The sequence below is a fragment of the Schistocerca cancellata genome, chromosome 4 (genome assembly GCF_023864275.1).
Source record: "Schistocerca cancellata isolate TAMUIC-IGC-003103 chromosome 4, iqSchCanc2.1, whole genome shotgun sequence".
NCBI lineage: Eukaryota > Metazoa > Arthropoda > Insecta > Orthoptera > Acrididae > Schistocerca > Schistocerca cancellata.
Window position 1 is genome coordinate 810,925,496 of NC_064629.1, and position 16,298 is coordinate 810,941,793.

A 16,298-nucleotide genomic window follows, 5' to 3' on the forward strand; every position below is an offset into this window, starting at 1 on the left:
AACTATTTGGCGATGTTTTCAGTTACACAGCGTTTCGCTTAATTATACATCATTTTGATCGTTTTGAAAATTCATACAAAACAAAGACAACCATAGTTTCGATATATGTCGATAGTTGCATTCTCGAGGACTGAAGTATGCGAGTCAGTTAATCCTTGAAGAGAATATTTCTTAATCAATCGGGATTAACTAGCGTTGATTTAAAATTAAATCCAAAAGTATATTTGCTTGACTAATGACTTTTTATCTTTTTTTAACAGCGTTTGTGATTACTATCGCAACGACAGATGTGAATATCCATGGTTCGATAGTAAAGTCGAAGATTGTGTCGACGCTCGAAACGTACTCTCGATCAACACTGAAGAGGGCGCATTTGTGTTTGTGTTGTTTACTGTACCTGGAGGAGAGGGAGCGTGTGTTTTGATTTGGTCAGTGGGAACGCTCGTTCACTCGCTCTGTATGAATTAGTCAGTTACTCTGATCCTGTGGCTTCTGCGTATCGCTTTAATAACCAGTGTACTAGCGTACGAAATTAGGCCAGGAATGTCGTTCCTGAACAGCAGTTTGTGAGGTACGTTACATATAATTATTCTCAAAAAGCGAATGATATGTGACGGCTTGATGTGACTCTGTGCATTCGTTGTCTGCTTGAAATACATTTTGATCACTCTTAGCCACCAAAATAAGTAAATCGTCGCTGCTCATTAATGAAATAGGGAGCAAACACATATTTTGACACGCAGCTTCCGAAATTCGACTCTTTGTTTAACTCCTGACGTAAAATTTCGCCGGCAAGGATGAAGCGTCGGGCTAGAACGTAACATTGTTTTAAAAATGGCATATATTTTCTTGACACAATATATTACGGAATTGAGCCTCAATGAGAGGCTTTACTTTGCACTTACGCATTTGAATACAAATTCAAGTTTTCACTGTAATCTTTGTATTCAATATTTATACGGCAAAAGTGAGACTTCTGATTACCGTTTAGTCACTGGAATCTGTTACAGATTTTCTGTGAAATCATTGGAATCAGCAGTCCATTATAACTCTGAGACAAGCATTTTATTCGAATTTTTGTTTGGTCAAATTCCGTTAAATTTAGAAACTGAATATAATCGTGCTTTGTTTATAAAATGACATGTATACTTGTATAGTGACGAAAAATATTATGTTTATGAATTGTCGTAGACAGCTTTCTTACCAGAAACATTATGGAAAGTATTTATGGAACTACATTGTTGGCATTTCGAACTGGCCATATGCAACATGAAGTGTGACTGTATACATTTAGCAACCAATATGACATGATAAAATGTAGCGCAATAGTCAGATACAGTATTGCCTTGACCACCAGGAATATGCTGCGTTAAGAACTTCCTATGTGAACTTCGGCGCTTGGTTTATGATCAACTATTTGGTGTTGCTTGCAGAATATTGTGATCGGTTGATGTAAAGTGATCTGCTCTCTTTCTAAACGATGCTGTCGATTGGCATTGTAGGCAGAATCACTATCTTGTTTGACAATTCTATCCTGTTGCTTGTTTCTTTTGCCTGCACTCTTCTTTAAAAATCTGTAGCTAATAATGCAACTGGGAGTTCACATATGTAACGCATTTCTTAGCACCTGTTTGCTTCTTGTGACTTGTCTGTATTCTCGTCTCACATTCTGATACATCTGAATTTTTTGGGTATTGTGTAACAAGCAGTAAGAAAATGGATGAGTACAAATAAATAAATTCATGTATTAGCATCTCCTATCATACAAACTCCTTTGTCCAGTTTGATGCTTGCTTATGTCTGCGGTTAAAAGATGCAAATGTAGTCATACAACTCTGATTTTATTTCATTTACCAGTGAGATGCGTGACATTTCATGCCGAATGAGTTGACTCGTTGGTTAAGACACTGCACATGTCTGTACGAAGTGTGTTGTTTAAATCCTCGCCTGGAGTTCCTGGTTTAGGTTTTCCGCAGATTCTGTAAATATTTTCAGAAAAGAACTGATTTGGCTCGTTCAACAATGCACAACCCATTACCTTTCCGAGCACTATCAATAACGCAGATGTTGGGGTAGTTCCTGAAGTAGTTAGACCAGAAAATGGTTGCCTCGTCCTTCACAATGAGTTAAATACTTACGTGTGAATGTTATCCCTTTGCTTCTGGAGTATTTATTTCCCATGGCGGTATATTATATCCTTCAGTTTAAACCTACTAAAGTTTTCTGTAGTTTAGATCTTAGTCTAAATTTTTAGTGCTGTTTGGCGCATTAGTTTTGGTGATACATTTGAATCAACCCAGAAGTTGAATAATGAAATTTGTGGTGTAGCATTTTTATTCATTTCACTTGAGTAGTCAGATCACTCATTTTGAGCAGCAATAAAATTTTAGCTGGGTGAGTATCCAGATAAATTTTCCAACCCAAATAAACAAAATGTTTTGTGGCTTCACGTTCACCTTTCCCATGGCATTTTAATATACCGGTACTGACCCTCTCACCTTATGGAGGCAACTATCATTTGCCGAAGAGTGTCAAAATGTACTCGTGCGTCATGGAGTCAGTTACGGTTCAATATTTGCAGAAAGTATTGATAATAATGCGTTCTGTCACAATTTTTTCATGTGTTATTGAATCGCCCGATGCATTTTGGACCCTATGGATCCATAATCAGGTGATGCGAAATGTATGTTCCTATTGAGAGGAAGTTATATGTTAAGTTTTGAAATTCGCCGATCAAACAACGGAAAATGTGATGACAAACAATCAAAAACTTACCGAAAAGTTCAGGAAGAATATTAAAACGTCAACTTTGTTCTTCTTTTATTTTTTGGTAAGCTTTTCAGTTTCTCATCGCATATTCCATTATTTGATCCGCGAATTTCGAAACGTGTCATCCATCCTTCTCGCAACAGGGATATACATTTCGCACAACCTCACTCAAGATCAGAAGAAAATAATGTGTTAAAACGATTTGCGCCTGACGCTGGACCCATTGTTGTCATCTTCAGTCCAAAGGTTGATTTGATGGAGGCCTCCATGGTACTCTATCCTGCAAGGGCCTCATCATTCCCGAATAACTACTGCAACCTACATCCATTTGAAGATGGTTTCTGTATTTGTCTCACTTTTCAATTTTTACACCCCCTTCTCTCTCTCTCTCTCTCTCTCTCTCTCTCTCTCTATATATATATATATATATATATATATATATATATATATATATATCCCCAGTACTAAACGGACGTTTCCTTGACGTCTCAGAATTTATTCTATCAATCGATACCTTCTTTTAGTCAAGCAGTGCCACAAATTTCTGTCCGCCCCAATTCTGTTCAGTATCTCGTCATTTGTTATATCATCTACCTGTGTAATCTTCATTATTTTTCTGTAGCGCCACATTTCAAAAGCTATTCCATTCTTGTCTACTGTTGATCGTCCATGTTTCACTTCCGTACAACTATATATTCTACGGTCAATAAAGTCTTCTGGGCTGTTGACCGCATTGTCAATATATAAAATTGTCCGACACGTGTCTGTCATTATTGCAAGTGACCGAAACGTAGATTTTGTAGATTGACAATGCGGTCAGCAGCCTAGAAGAGTTTTATTGATAGTGTCAACGGCCGCGAAAGCCTACGCTTACATCTATATTCCATGCTGACAAATTTTGCCTCCTCAGAAACGCCTTACTTGCTATTGCCACTCGGCAATTTATATCCTCTCCATTTCGTTCCCCATCAGTTGTTTGGCTGGCCAACTACCAAAGCTCATCTACTACTTTTAATGTCTCATTTCCAAATCTCATTCCCTCATCTCCTCCTGACTTAATTCGACTACATTCCATTTCCCTTGCTTTGGTTTTTTTATCTTAATCGTATATCCTGCTTTGAAGTGACTACCTATTCCTTTCAACTGCTCTTCTATTTCCTTTTCTGTCTCTGACAGAATTGCAATATCATCGGCAAACCACCAAGTTTTTATTCTTTTTCCCTGAACTTTTCTTCTCCAAATTTTGCTTTGGATTTCTTGGCTGCTTGCTCAGTCTACAGATTGAATAACGTCTCACCCTTTTCTCAACCACTGCTTCCTTTTCATGAATCTCGACCTTTGGAACTGCCATCTGGTTACTGTACAAGCCACCCCCAACACGGCATGGTCCACGGTTCATGGGGGAGGATGGACTCTCATGGTGAGAAAGCATCGTGTGATTCAGTAAAACACGAAAAATGGTGACTGAAGACATTATTTATACGTTCTGTATTTTGAATGCTGTCACATCCGCAACTGCAAAATATGGATAAAACTAGCAGATTGTTTCTGTTAAGGAAGTTATAAGTCATGTTCACTTTCTTGAAAGATTATTGGGAAAGCTCATCTGAAACAGGTTTGTAATCTTTATCTTACAGTCGAATTTTTATAAATACCCAGCATTCACCCAGTTTAGTTTTGACAACTGCAGAATATATTATTTTGAATTAAGATTAGATATTTGAAATATTGTTGGGCGAAGTTTAGTGTAAATCTAATTATCTCTCCGGTGCTGGGATGCGAAACTGAGAGGAAGAGTAGAAAAGTAGAGGAGGAGGTCTCAGTATGTTCATTTAGTTTGAAGAAGAAAAAAAAGGATGATTTTCCACAAATATGTTGTAATACTTTTCAAAACAATTTCCTCGACACTTGCTCATTTACTTTGTCTTTTGAAACAATTGTCGTCCAGCAGCTAGAGACGTCCATCATTCTACGCCAGTAAGAGGTCTTCATCCATAGACAGAATATCCATTCAGTTCTCTCTTTCCTTGTGGAAGTAATACAAAGACGGCGCAAGATTGTGGCAGCAGGAAATGTGCTCGAAAGGTGCAGCTACTAGCTAAATGGCCTCGCCGTCGACGGGACAGTAACATTATTCTTCAGTTCTGTAGTTTCTTAGTACAAGTGTTTTTACTCATCTGGTGGAGCATTATTGCTAAGGAAGAAAGCAGCTATTGGACTTTTCTCTTGGAAAGCTTTACACGACTTGTGGCAAGCATTATTCTGCGCACCATTTTCCAGTGACAGTGGCTTTAGATTCGAGCACTACTAGTTTCAGAAGCGACTCTACGGCGAAGAAAAAGAAAAAAAATGTGCATGTTATTTTCGCCGTTAAATATAGACGTGTTGTTTTCCAACTTGATGGGACATTAGTCGTAAAGCCGATTTTCAACACTTTTAACGAAACGAGTCCTTTCTAAAGACTAAAATATTGTCAGTGTTCTATTCTCTGTATGCTATGATGCTTTACAGTGAATGTAGAAACATAAGTTGCTGCCTAATGTATATTTTGCCATAACCTTAGCAAACTGTAAGCCTTTCAGAAAGGGGTCCATTTTCCGACTCGTACGCAATCGCCGTACTCCTTCGTTCCTTGTTTAGTTATCGACGGCTCAGGACCGTGTTCCAGCGAGCATTTTTAAAGCTTTTTGCTATACGAGCAATGATGCTGCTACGAGTATTGCGTTTGGTTTCCAAGCAACTACTAAATCAGTGGCATTTTAGTTTCCAGATTCATACACTCTATTCATCACAATTCTGGAGTTACATTTCAGCATAACAGCTCGAGAAGTGCCAGCACGTAGCCTATTTGATCTCTAACAGCTCAAGGGGACCACCGAGATTAAAGTCCCGATTCGACTGACGGATCATCATAGACTATATCAATGCGCTCACCATACTGCGGCATGGCTTGAGATTTAAGTCAGGTGTTATAGCCCGTCTCGTGATTAAAGATTTTGCTCCCTTTGTATATTGGTGATGGATTTACACCCACCATAAAGCTGGCGTCCTCAGTTACGGACATGAGTGCTAGTAATCCGTTCGTATAAATATTATATTTAGCAACAATCTCTTCTAACTTCCTCCAATCTTTTGTCGCCAGTGACTGAATCTAACATTAATTTCCAATGTACCTCCTTTGTTACCTGCAATTTCATGTTTACGGTTGTCTGAACGAAGTCTAGTGGTCACGGGCTGTAAAATTAATATCTTAAGAGCTATGGGCACCTGTTCATTAGAAGGGATGCGTTTCGCTGTACCGAAGGTTAGCAAGTACTCATCTCTCATACGGTATGCAGGTCAGAACCCAAGTTTACTAGACTTTTTTGTTTTATTGGTCCATATTACCACATCTGAAAGTCTGCCGGTGTTCTGGTTCACCAGGTATGTACTTCTGTTGCCCCTCTCTCCTCCGCCCCCCCTCCCCCCAACGTAACAAGCACGCACGCCCTGTTACAATATTGCTTAGAAGAGTTAATTAAAATACTTTTATCTCTAAGGGAAAGTGGAGAGAGTGTTAAGAATATTTTCCATGCATGGGGGAGTTGATACATGACCTTTAAGTTTGCTAGCTGCGTTTTTCGTCGGCAAATACGCCACTATAGTTCTCGTCAGGTACGGTGAAGTTTTGGATATTTGGTGTACTAATTTCACGAATTAAAATTAAACTTGCGATATCGATAAGAAGTTGTATAGTTAGTATGCTACTTTTACCAGTGACTTACGACCTTCACATAACGAAATTTCGAGACGCTAGCATTACTGAAATTATACTCTACACTTATGACTGTTAGTTTCAAAAACATCCCTATGCGTTTGTTCAGCCCGTTTGAGTATTGTTAGAAGACTCTGCCAGTGACTGACTGCGGTACGGTACATTGGTGGCATCCCATAGCTGCACACTCAAGAAGCTGATACTGGTGGTGATAATGGTGTAAGAATATGTTTGCTCTCGTTTCCGTTGGTCTGTGACGTTTTGGTGTTCCTTCTTAAATTCTGACAGATCTTTTTATCTTTCCGATAGTGATCCGAGAACGCTCCTCCGTGGAATATCCAGAATCAGCGTAGTAGCGTGTGATCTCACCTTACGGCGGGATGCTGAAGTAAGCGCGGTGAGAAATCCAAGACAGAGAATCAACTTGTGCGTGCAGACAATAATGTTGCCTGCACAAGTTTCCTAATGAAATGTTCTGAAGAAACTGGGTTATCTATGTAGTCTATTTATTATTTTCATGTTCAGTGTTTAGATCTACTGCAGAAAGTACAACGAGAGGGAGCTCTTTAAAGATGCTTTAAATTAAAGTACGTGCCTTCGACCATAGATACTAGTAGACTGGCCTTGCTGTGCAGAAGCTATAGGGCTGGTGTGGTTCCAACATAAACCACGTGACTGTTGGCAAAACATGGCGGGATTTCAATTCAGCGGTCTGTATGTATCGTATTTTACCCACATTTAACAATTGACTGCCAAACGCCTCCAACAAAAATTACATTTTTATTTGCGAAAAATTATGTCAGAACTGCATTTGACCTGGATTTGTTCATAGCACCATTTATAAAATCAAATAACAAATACATCGAACGCCCCTCTGGTAGGCAGCGGGACGAAATTACTATAAACTGTCAATTAAAGTAAAATGTCGTTAAAATTCTTTTAAACAGTAAGAGTGGGCTCGTGTCTAAACTTTAAATATTGGATTCCCCGCGTTTTGAGCTCTAGTCACTTATAAAAGAAAATGGGATATGGGAATTATGTCAACTATAGGTGCCAAAATTGTCGACTTTAGGAGCAGGTCCATTTTAGAGTATCAATTTTAGGTGCACTTCAAAAGTTCAGTTCCTACTATTTTTACAAAAGTTTAAACTATCAGTTTTAAAAAATATTTTAGATGAAAGGTGAGACTTTGAAGTTTCAGAAAATAATTTTGGAGCCTACATTTATTTAATAGTATTAGAAGGTAGAAAAAAATTCTCTTCATGTGTCGACTATAGGTGCTCTTACCTTATTATAATCTCACTTGTGTATACAAAAAGGCGCGTATGTGCAGATGGCTTAAAGTTTTTACGTTTCAAGGCCTGTATCCAAAGTTGCCTTCGGTTTAATCCTTAGGGAATCTATGAGTAGGAACGAGAAACAGTTATGCTTACTTCTGTAACCGAATTATCACAGATACTTTCCAAAATGTAATATGAGTCTGACTTTACAGGCATCACTTTCAACACTTAAATTTACGTGATACTCTATTCCAAGTGTAAAAAACATATAAAAGTCACTTCAGCAGATTTCAATAAACGCATCTGCACCATCATAGAAACACTTACACGTGAAATGTAATGCCATGTCCCCCGACAAAACGCTGAGTACAGCCATAAGCGCAACACGAAACAACCATGTTTTGCCAACATTCATGTGACTTTAGCCCAGAGATGTTGGAGCCACGAAAATGACGTCAGGGCCAATCTATTATATTTATGGTCGAAGGTACGTGCTATCATTTTAAGTTCTCTGGACTGCAGAGACTTTCCCGGAACATTTTTTTTTTTTTAATCCAGTTTGACACAAGAAGTAACATGGATAAAGCATTTATCGCCACAGTTGTATGACGAAACTCAATAAAAGCAGCCCACAAAGAAGAAATGAGATCCTATTAAGGGTGTTAAAATGCATGTCAGTGTCAATTCTTGCATGCGAACGGGACTGCGCATAAAATTTGAACCTCACATATCAGCTTTGTGAATACTGATGTCTCGCACAAAAATATTGTCTGTGGATGATTGTTTGCTTCCTTGTCTTACAACAAATAATTACTAAAACAAAAAATCGCAATTTGTTTGTACTATATGCGTTTTGGAACATGAAACTCTTTTGTTACTACAATCCGATCCTGTAATCCCTCATTTATACCGTAGAGGTTGCGATAGTCTAGCTGATTTAAATCTTCCTTAGTTACATCTGGACATTTCTTTGTAGACCTGTTGTGTTCAGTATTAAGAATGCCTTGATGTAGGTAGTCTATCATGTATAGCCTCTTCATCTCCGCGTAACTACTGCAACCTGCACCCATTTGAAACTACTTACTGTAGTCATATTAACGCCTTCTAAAATTCTTCCCCCCCCCCCCCACACACACACACATACACATTTCCAGCCATTATCCAAGTGACAATTCCTTGACGTCCCAGGATGTATCCTTTCAACCGATACCTTCTTTGTCTGATTATCCTATAAATTTCTTTTTTCTTCCTTAGTTCCTCGATGCGTCCCTGAGATATTCATCATTCTGGTGTTAAACCACGTATCAAAAGCTTCAATTTTCTTCTTGTCTGAATTCTTTACCATCCACGTTTCACATCCGTACAAGGCTATGTTCCAGACAAATACCTCGAGAAAATACTTCCTCTCAAAAGTTCTCTTTTTCAGAAAAGTTTGCCTTGCTATTGTCACTATTCATTTTATATCCTCTCCAGCTTCAGCCATCGTCAGTTATTTCGCTGCCAAAATAACAAAACTCGTAGACTACTTTTAGTGCATAATTTTCTAATCTGATTGCCTCGACATCGCCCGATTTAATTCGACTACATTCAATTACTCTTGTTTTACTTTTTTGTAGATATTCATAATATTACCTCTTTTGAAGAAAATATCCTTTCCGTGCACGCTCCTCAGTCATATGCCGTCTCTGATGGAATTAGAATGTCATCGACAAACCACAAAATTTTCATTTCTTCTCCATGATTCTTAATTCCCCTTCCAAATTTTGCCTTGGTGGTCCTTTACTTCTTCATCAAATAATTGAATAACATTATGGATAGGCTACAATCCTGTCTCAATCCCTTCTCAGACTGCGTTTTGTCAGTGCTGGTATGTTATTAGTCGGTTGGCTAGGGCCCAAGCGACACAAACGACCGCTTTGGGCGCCAAGCTGAGCGTGTGCAAAATTTCTGTACAAGGCGTATCGTTAGTAAGGAAAACTAACACAGGTAAAAGTATACTGGAGGAGGGAGGAGGACATACGTCGCCTGTGTTATGGAACAGGTTCTGGTCATTATTATTATGGTTTAGCTTCTAACAACGGCGCAGTTTGGCAATTTTCTCACAAATTGTCAGTGGTGAAAGAAGCAACAAGTGACAGAAAAATATCCTGAGACCATCTGAGGATCTAACCTCAAACGTCTGAATTTTCAGTCTGGCACTTACTGTACAATTAATTAATTATGTGATTATATGTATTCTGGCAATTGGCACTGTAGTGTTTACCTTCCCCAGATTGAGTTACAAAGATTAATATAAACTGGGAAGCTTGAGAAATTAAGATTTTGACACCCACAGTTCCTGGTACGATCCACGAGAGCTTGAAGTTCCTAATCTGGTCAAGCTAAATAAACCGAAAAATTTGTAAATAAAAAATAACTGCCCTTTAATAACAAGGAGCTCCGCTCCGTTCCATTGGAAAATGTGAGGAGCTTCCATTTTCTTGCGTATGGTCAATTGAGTTCCTATTGCGTGCGGTTCGGCAGAATAATTTCCTTCGTTGCCTTAGTAAATAAGGTTCACCGCGAAATCTCCTCGAGTCATCAGCCGAGTAACAGTGCCAGCTTGAAACCACGTTTTGACAGATTCCCTGATATGACGAGTGCGAAATTTGACGAAACGGTGCTTCATGTCTGATAAATCGAAGATTTCCTCAGTGCTGTTCGCTGACAAAGCATTCATGCTTAGGCAATCTCATATTTTTTCTTTGCGGAAATTATATTCATGATTTTTTTCTGTCTTTGGACACATGGAAAGTATACTATTAGCGATATCTTTTCAGGTGATAATTATTTCACAAGATACAGTGTTTTCACGTAATAATCTTTTTACTGGAGAGTTGACTCTCCTTATTAATCACAAATACTGGTTGTAACATCGATGTAAATATCTAAACGAAATTTTGTATTATACTGGAAGTCGCAACCATTTATATTGAGATGATGATGAAGCCGCTACAACGTATTCAAGATCATTCTCAATATTTACCTTCACATAGAATCATAGGACGACGTCTCAAGGAGTCCACTGGCCAAAATCTCTCTGAAATGATGCTGTGACAGGGTTCCGCCTTCTCTCCATCCTAGCGCTTGATGTAAGAGACATCTCACCACTTTCTTACTACTCGGCATTTTTTTGTCGTTGATTTGATGTATAAGGATACTAAATATTCTCACATATGCAATTAGGTAGAAGTAGATATGCACGGCTGTGACATTTCACTCCTCTGTAATTATTTTAACGCAATGTATCACGATTGGACTTTCCTTAAGCAACATTTGAGTGAAGGTATATCTTCACAGATGGAACCAAGCCTCGTGCATGAGCCAAGAGGCGTAAATAGTATCCTTAACTTCTATAAGTATTTGTAACTATTATTTCTTTCCTTTACTAGAGCGTATATTTTCATTTTCCTTTGCTTTTTCCCGAAGCATTGTTAAAAGTGCTCCTGGATAGTCTTGTGTTTCGTCATTTGGCTGCACCCTAACCCATCATCCTAGTTGTTGGCTCTAGCTTTTAATGACTGCCTGTGTAGTCAGCCCATAATGTCACTTAGTTTCGAGTTTTTCCGACGAGACCCAAATGCTGGCCATATTCACAGTGTGTCTTAACCAACTCTTCTTCGAGAACTGCTGTCGGCATAAGACTATACTCCAGAGCACAAATATCCATTTTCCATTTATTTCGCATGCATTTACGTGCCCTATCGCTGCAACTAACATTTACAGACAAGCTTATATTGTAGACAGCCTCAGGCAAATGACGACTGAAACAGGCAGAAGCGAGTCATGAGTCACATGTGAGTAGAGCCGCCGGCTATCCTTATGGCATAAATCAGGCGTACACACATTTTCTTTCCCGTATAACCAATTTCGTTTAACTTCACCGAGCAACTTGTTGTGACATGTATCACTGAAGTGACAGTGAAGCCTAACAATGCCTGCCGTCTGGCCAACTTGATAAGGACTTCAAATACTTGAGCGGCACACTTCAGTAGTTCGCGTTAGCCACTTGTGTGTGGTTTACTTAACAAATGAACCGTAAGTTCCCGGAATCCTCGCCACAAAAACCTGGATCTTCCATTCAGTTTTCTTACCACAGATTTAACGTTTCTGTTCAATGCCATATAGGTTCGTAATATTACCATTAGATTTGTAAAATTGTGTGTCAGGAGTCAGATGTTTACCACTGGTAAGTTTCAGTTGAATACTGTCTGGTTCATTCTCCTGTTTGAATGCTTTTTACTTGCATTTGTGCTCATTCGATGAGAACTGCCATGGGAAACACTAAGTGGAAATATTGGCCGGGTCGTTCAATATTGTCACAAGGTCATCCAGCAACATTACTTTCCTACGGATAGCACCATCGTCAACGAACAACCTGATAATTTTGCTGAAAAATCTGGAAAATGTTTCATACCGCGTGACCCAAGATTTTTAGGGCTACGTTTATACAGATTCCAGAGCATCCTAAATTGAATGTTTTTGAGATAAGTAACTGAAGGTCGAAAAAAAGGTTATTAGTTTTTATTGTCGTAAACAACTTACCTCCTATAGCAACAACTTCCGCGTATAGCAGCTGTTCAAAGCGACGACCGCGCTCTGAATTGCAACATACTCCATCGAAATTCTCTGAAAATTCGAGAATGAAAGTTTTCACTCTGCAGCAGAGTGTGAGTTGATGTGAAACTTCATGGAAAATTAAAACTGTGTGCCGTACCGAGACTCAAACTTGGGACATTTGCCCTTGCGGGCAAGTGCTCTACCAACTGAGCTACCCAAGCACGACTTCAGAAAAGCTTGTGTGAACTTAGGAAGGTAGGAGACGAGGTACTGGCAGAATTGAAGCTGTGATGACATGCCGTGAGTCGTGCTCGGGCAGCTCAATTAGTAGAGCACTTGCCCGCGAAGGGCAGAGGTTCCTAGTTCGATTCTCGGTCCAGCACATAGTTTTAATATACCAGGAAGTTCCACTCTGAAAATTGTGTTCACAATTATTTGAGCCCATTCCTTCCAAACGTTGGTTATGACAGACAAACAGCCGTGCCAGTACTTTCCACACTATATTCTTCGAAGCAAGTGTTTCATGGTCTAGTTAGCGGGTATTTATTGACTGAATTCTGCTCCACGATCCAGCACAATCTCGTCAAAGATTCCTATGGTTTGTCGAGAACCCTGACCAGCTTTCTGTGGGCTTGAACAACCTAGTTTCTTGCAAGTTCTTTCCGCGGAGATAATTACTTCCAGTGGGATGAATTTTTCTCTGTACTTTCGTTCTGTTTTCCATGTACTACATCCTGCTGTAGCACACAATACATGTCTACACAAGTTCTTGTAATGGGCGATGCTCCATTTTAGACAATAAGCTATTAGCTGTAAACAGGGTTTAACTCCGCCGTGGCCACGTCACAGACGTTGGTGTGTTGTTTTAAAGGTAACACGTAGATACGGCAGGCAGTTGTTTGTTATGAAACATACGTCGTCAGTCCATGAAGTTCCAAAACTGGACTAATAAAAAATAGAGAATAGTTAAGATGGCGATTTAATGCTTCAGGTGTTCTACATTGTCTCCCACCTCTTGAGTATGAGCACAATGCACAGAATCTCATACGAACATATGAAACTGTCAGAAAAGAGCTTTGGGATGTTGTTCAACTCGCGCGTCACATTGACTTGAATGTCGATTATGTCGTCAAAAGGTTGACCCTTCACGTGCATTTCTACATTTTATCGTTTTGTGGTAGGTACGTATTGACAGTACCGAGTCTTGTCACCCGTGATGATTATTTCCAAAAAGAATTGCCCACATTTTGCATTTCAATCATGTCGCGCCAGGCGTTTTTGTTCGGGAGTCATGGTGTGTGGGACGAACTTTACACGCACTTCTCTCTTCTTCAAAACATTCTGGAGAATGCCTCGAACACTTGATTTAGAAATGTTGTTCCATTGCGAATTGTGACCCAAGACTGGCACATTACGGCCGAACGTCCGCTACGTAACAGTGCCTGCTCACAACTGACTGGTCGAATGCACATCTGCCGTTTGCAATTGTTAGTTCAAGCTGCCACCGTTCTTATTGTGCAGCCGTCGCTTAAGCGCCGGGAATAAAATCTTTCTCGGAGCTTTTTGGACGGACAGTGTTGGCAGATTACAAACATGTGCCATTCAAGACCTTTTTCACCTGAAATATTAATTTCCGCCATTAGTTCCTCTTCTCAGAAGACTCAGTTTGGATCCTTTACCGTCCGTATGTTCCAATGTTTGGAACACCTTGCACAGAGAAACGTTGACGAAGAGCTGGTGGCGTTACAACGTCGAATTCTTTTCCACTATACTGCTCAGCGTGGAATACAGAATCTGGCATGTTAGATATTCACCTCGTTGAAGAGGAATATAGCCAATGAGGTTCGACATTGCTTCACGTCAGAAACAGAACATAAGAACCGCCATATCGTATGGCGTTAAACATTGTAGGCCTATTTGATGTTTTTTTTTTTTCCTGGTAGAGTACGTGGTGTGAATATAAGCTGTTTCAAAGCATCAGCAAATCTCTCGAAAACGCGTCTTTTTAGCTATGATTTGTTGTTATAAAATGATAGGAAAATACATATCGATAATAGTTAATTTAGTGTCATAGATTGTGTGCAACGAAAGTGTGCTGTTTCAGTGCTACTGCACAATGATGATCAAAAGCGCTTCTTTTTGGAAGAATCGGCATATTAAGTATCAAATACTAACATTTGTAAGTACAGTCTTTAGGCAGTGTATGTCATACACGGAGGAGCAGTATTAACGCCGAAGCAGTAGCGTAGTTTTTAGCATTGTGAGGTCCAGTTAGTGAAGAGAAAGGTAGCGGGTTCGCGTCCACGTTCTTCAAAGTTTTTTCATCTTTTATTTTCGAAAAGATTCTGGGTCACTCTTACACCTTTAATAACAGTTTTATCTCAAAAGTCGATATTGTTTATTATAAGTACTGTATTTGCTGCAATACAAAGTGGACGTATTTGCTATTATGAAACATTCTGTAAAATATATACACTGAAGCTCCAAAGACTCTGGTATAGGCATGCGTATTGAAATACAGACGCATGTAAACAGGGAGGATACGGCGCTGCGGTCGGCAACGCCTATATAACACAACAAATGTCTGGCACAGTTGTTAGATCGGTTAGTGCTGCTACAATGGCAGGTTATCAAGGTTGAGCGTGGTATTATAGTCGGCGCACGAGCGAAGGGACACAGCATCTCCGAGATAGCGATGAAGTGGGGATTTTTCCGTACGACCATTTCACGAGTGTACCGTGAATATCAGGAATCCGGTAAAACATCAAATCTGCGACATCGCTGCGGCCAGAAAAAGATCCTGCAAGAGTGAGACCAATGACAACTGAAGAGAATCGTTCAACGTGACAGAAGTGCAACCCTTCCACAAATTGCTGCAGATTTCAGTGTTGGGCCATCAACAAGTGGCAGCGTGCGAACCATTCAACGAAACATCATCGATATGGGCTTTCGGAGTCGAAGGCCCACTCGTGTACCCTTGATGGTTGCACGACACAAAGCTCTTTACGCCTCGCCTGTGTCCGTCAACAGCGACATTAGACTGTCGATGTCTGGAAAGATGTTGCCTGGTCGGGCGAGTCTCGTTTCAAGTGTAGACAACCTAGTGAATCCATGGACCATGCATGTCAGCAGGAGACTGTTCAAGCTGATGGGGCGTGTGCAGTGATATGGGACCCCTGATACGTCTAGATACGACTCTGGCAGGTGACACGTACGTAAGCATCCTGTCTGATCACCTGCATCCATTCATGTCCATTGTGCATTGCGACGGACTTGGGCAATTCCAGCAGAACAATGGGACACCTCACACGTCCAGAATTGCTACAGAATGACTCTTCTGAGTATAAATACTTCCGCTGGCCACCAAACTCCCCAGATATGAACATTATTCAGCATATCTGGGATGCCTTGCAACGTACTGTTCTGAAGAGATCTCCATCCCCTCGTACTCATACGGATTTATGGACAACCCTCCAGGATTCATGGTGTCAGTTCCCTGCAGCGCGTCATGTTGCGTCACTTCTGCGTGCTGGCGGGGGCCCTACAGGATATTAGGCAGGCGTGCTAGTTTGTTTGGCTCTTCAGTGCATGTCTGTATCTATGAATTGGCTAATGTTTGTATTCTTTTCATTGATGGTGCGCAGCTTCGAAAACAGTCGCCTCTTCCATTCGAATGATATTAAGAATCGCATCTCGAAATCTGTGTCATGGAGTACGTTGTTTCAGAGTGTTGGTATTCAATAAACATCGAGAATACAGATGAAGTTCGTGCGCAAGCTGACATATTAGGCACTGTACTTTGACTAGATTCAATTTAAAACCGACAATGGGATGAAAATGCAATTAGAATAACTTCTACTAATATGTATCTCAGCTTGTTGTACAGAATTATGTAG

General features: G+C 39.9%; 1 protein-coding gene across 1 annotated transcript in view; it reads left to right on the top strand.

The window, feature by feature from the left end:
- Nucleotides 1–364: 364 nt before the first annotated feature.
- LOC126184778 (protein FAM107B) overlaps nt 365–16,298 on the top strand; it is a 200,308-nt gene continuing 184,374 nt past the window's right edge. The window contains exon 1 of the mRNA XM_049927336.1: nt 365–571. The gene's annotated coding sequence lies outside the window, so the exon portion shown is untranslated. The remainder of the gene's footprint in view (nt 572–16,298) is intronic.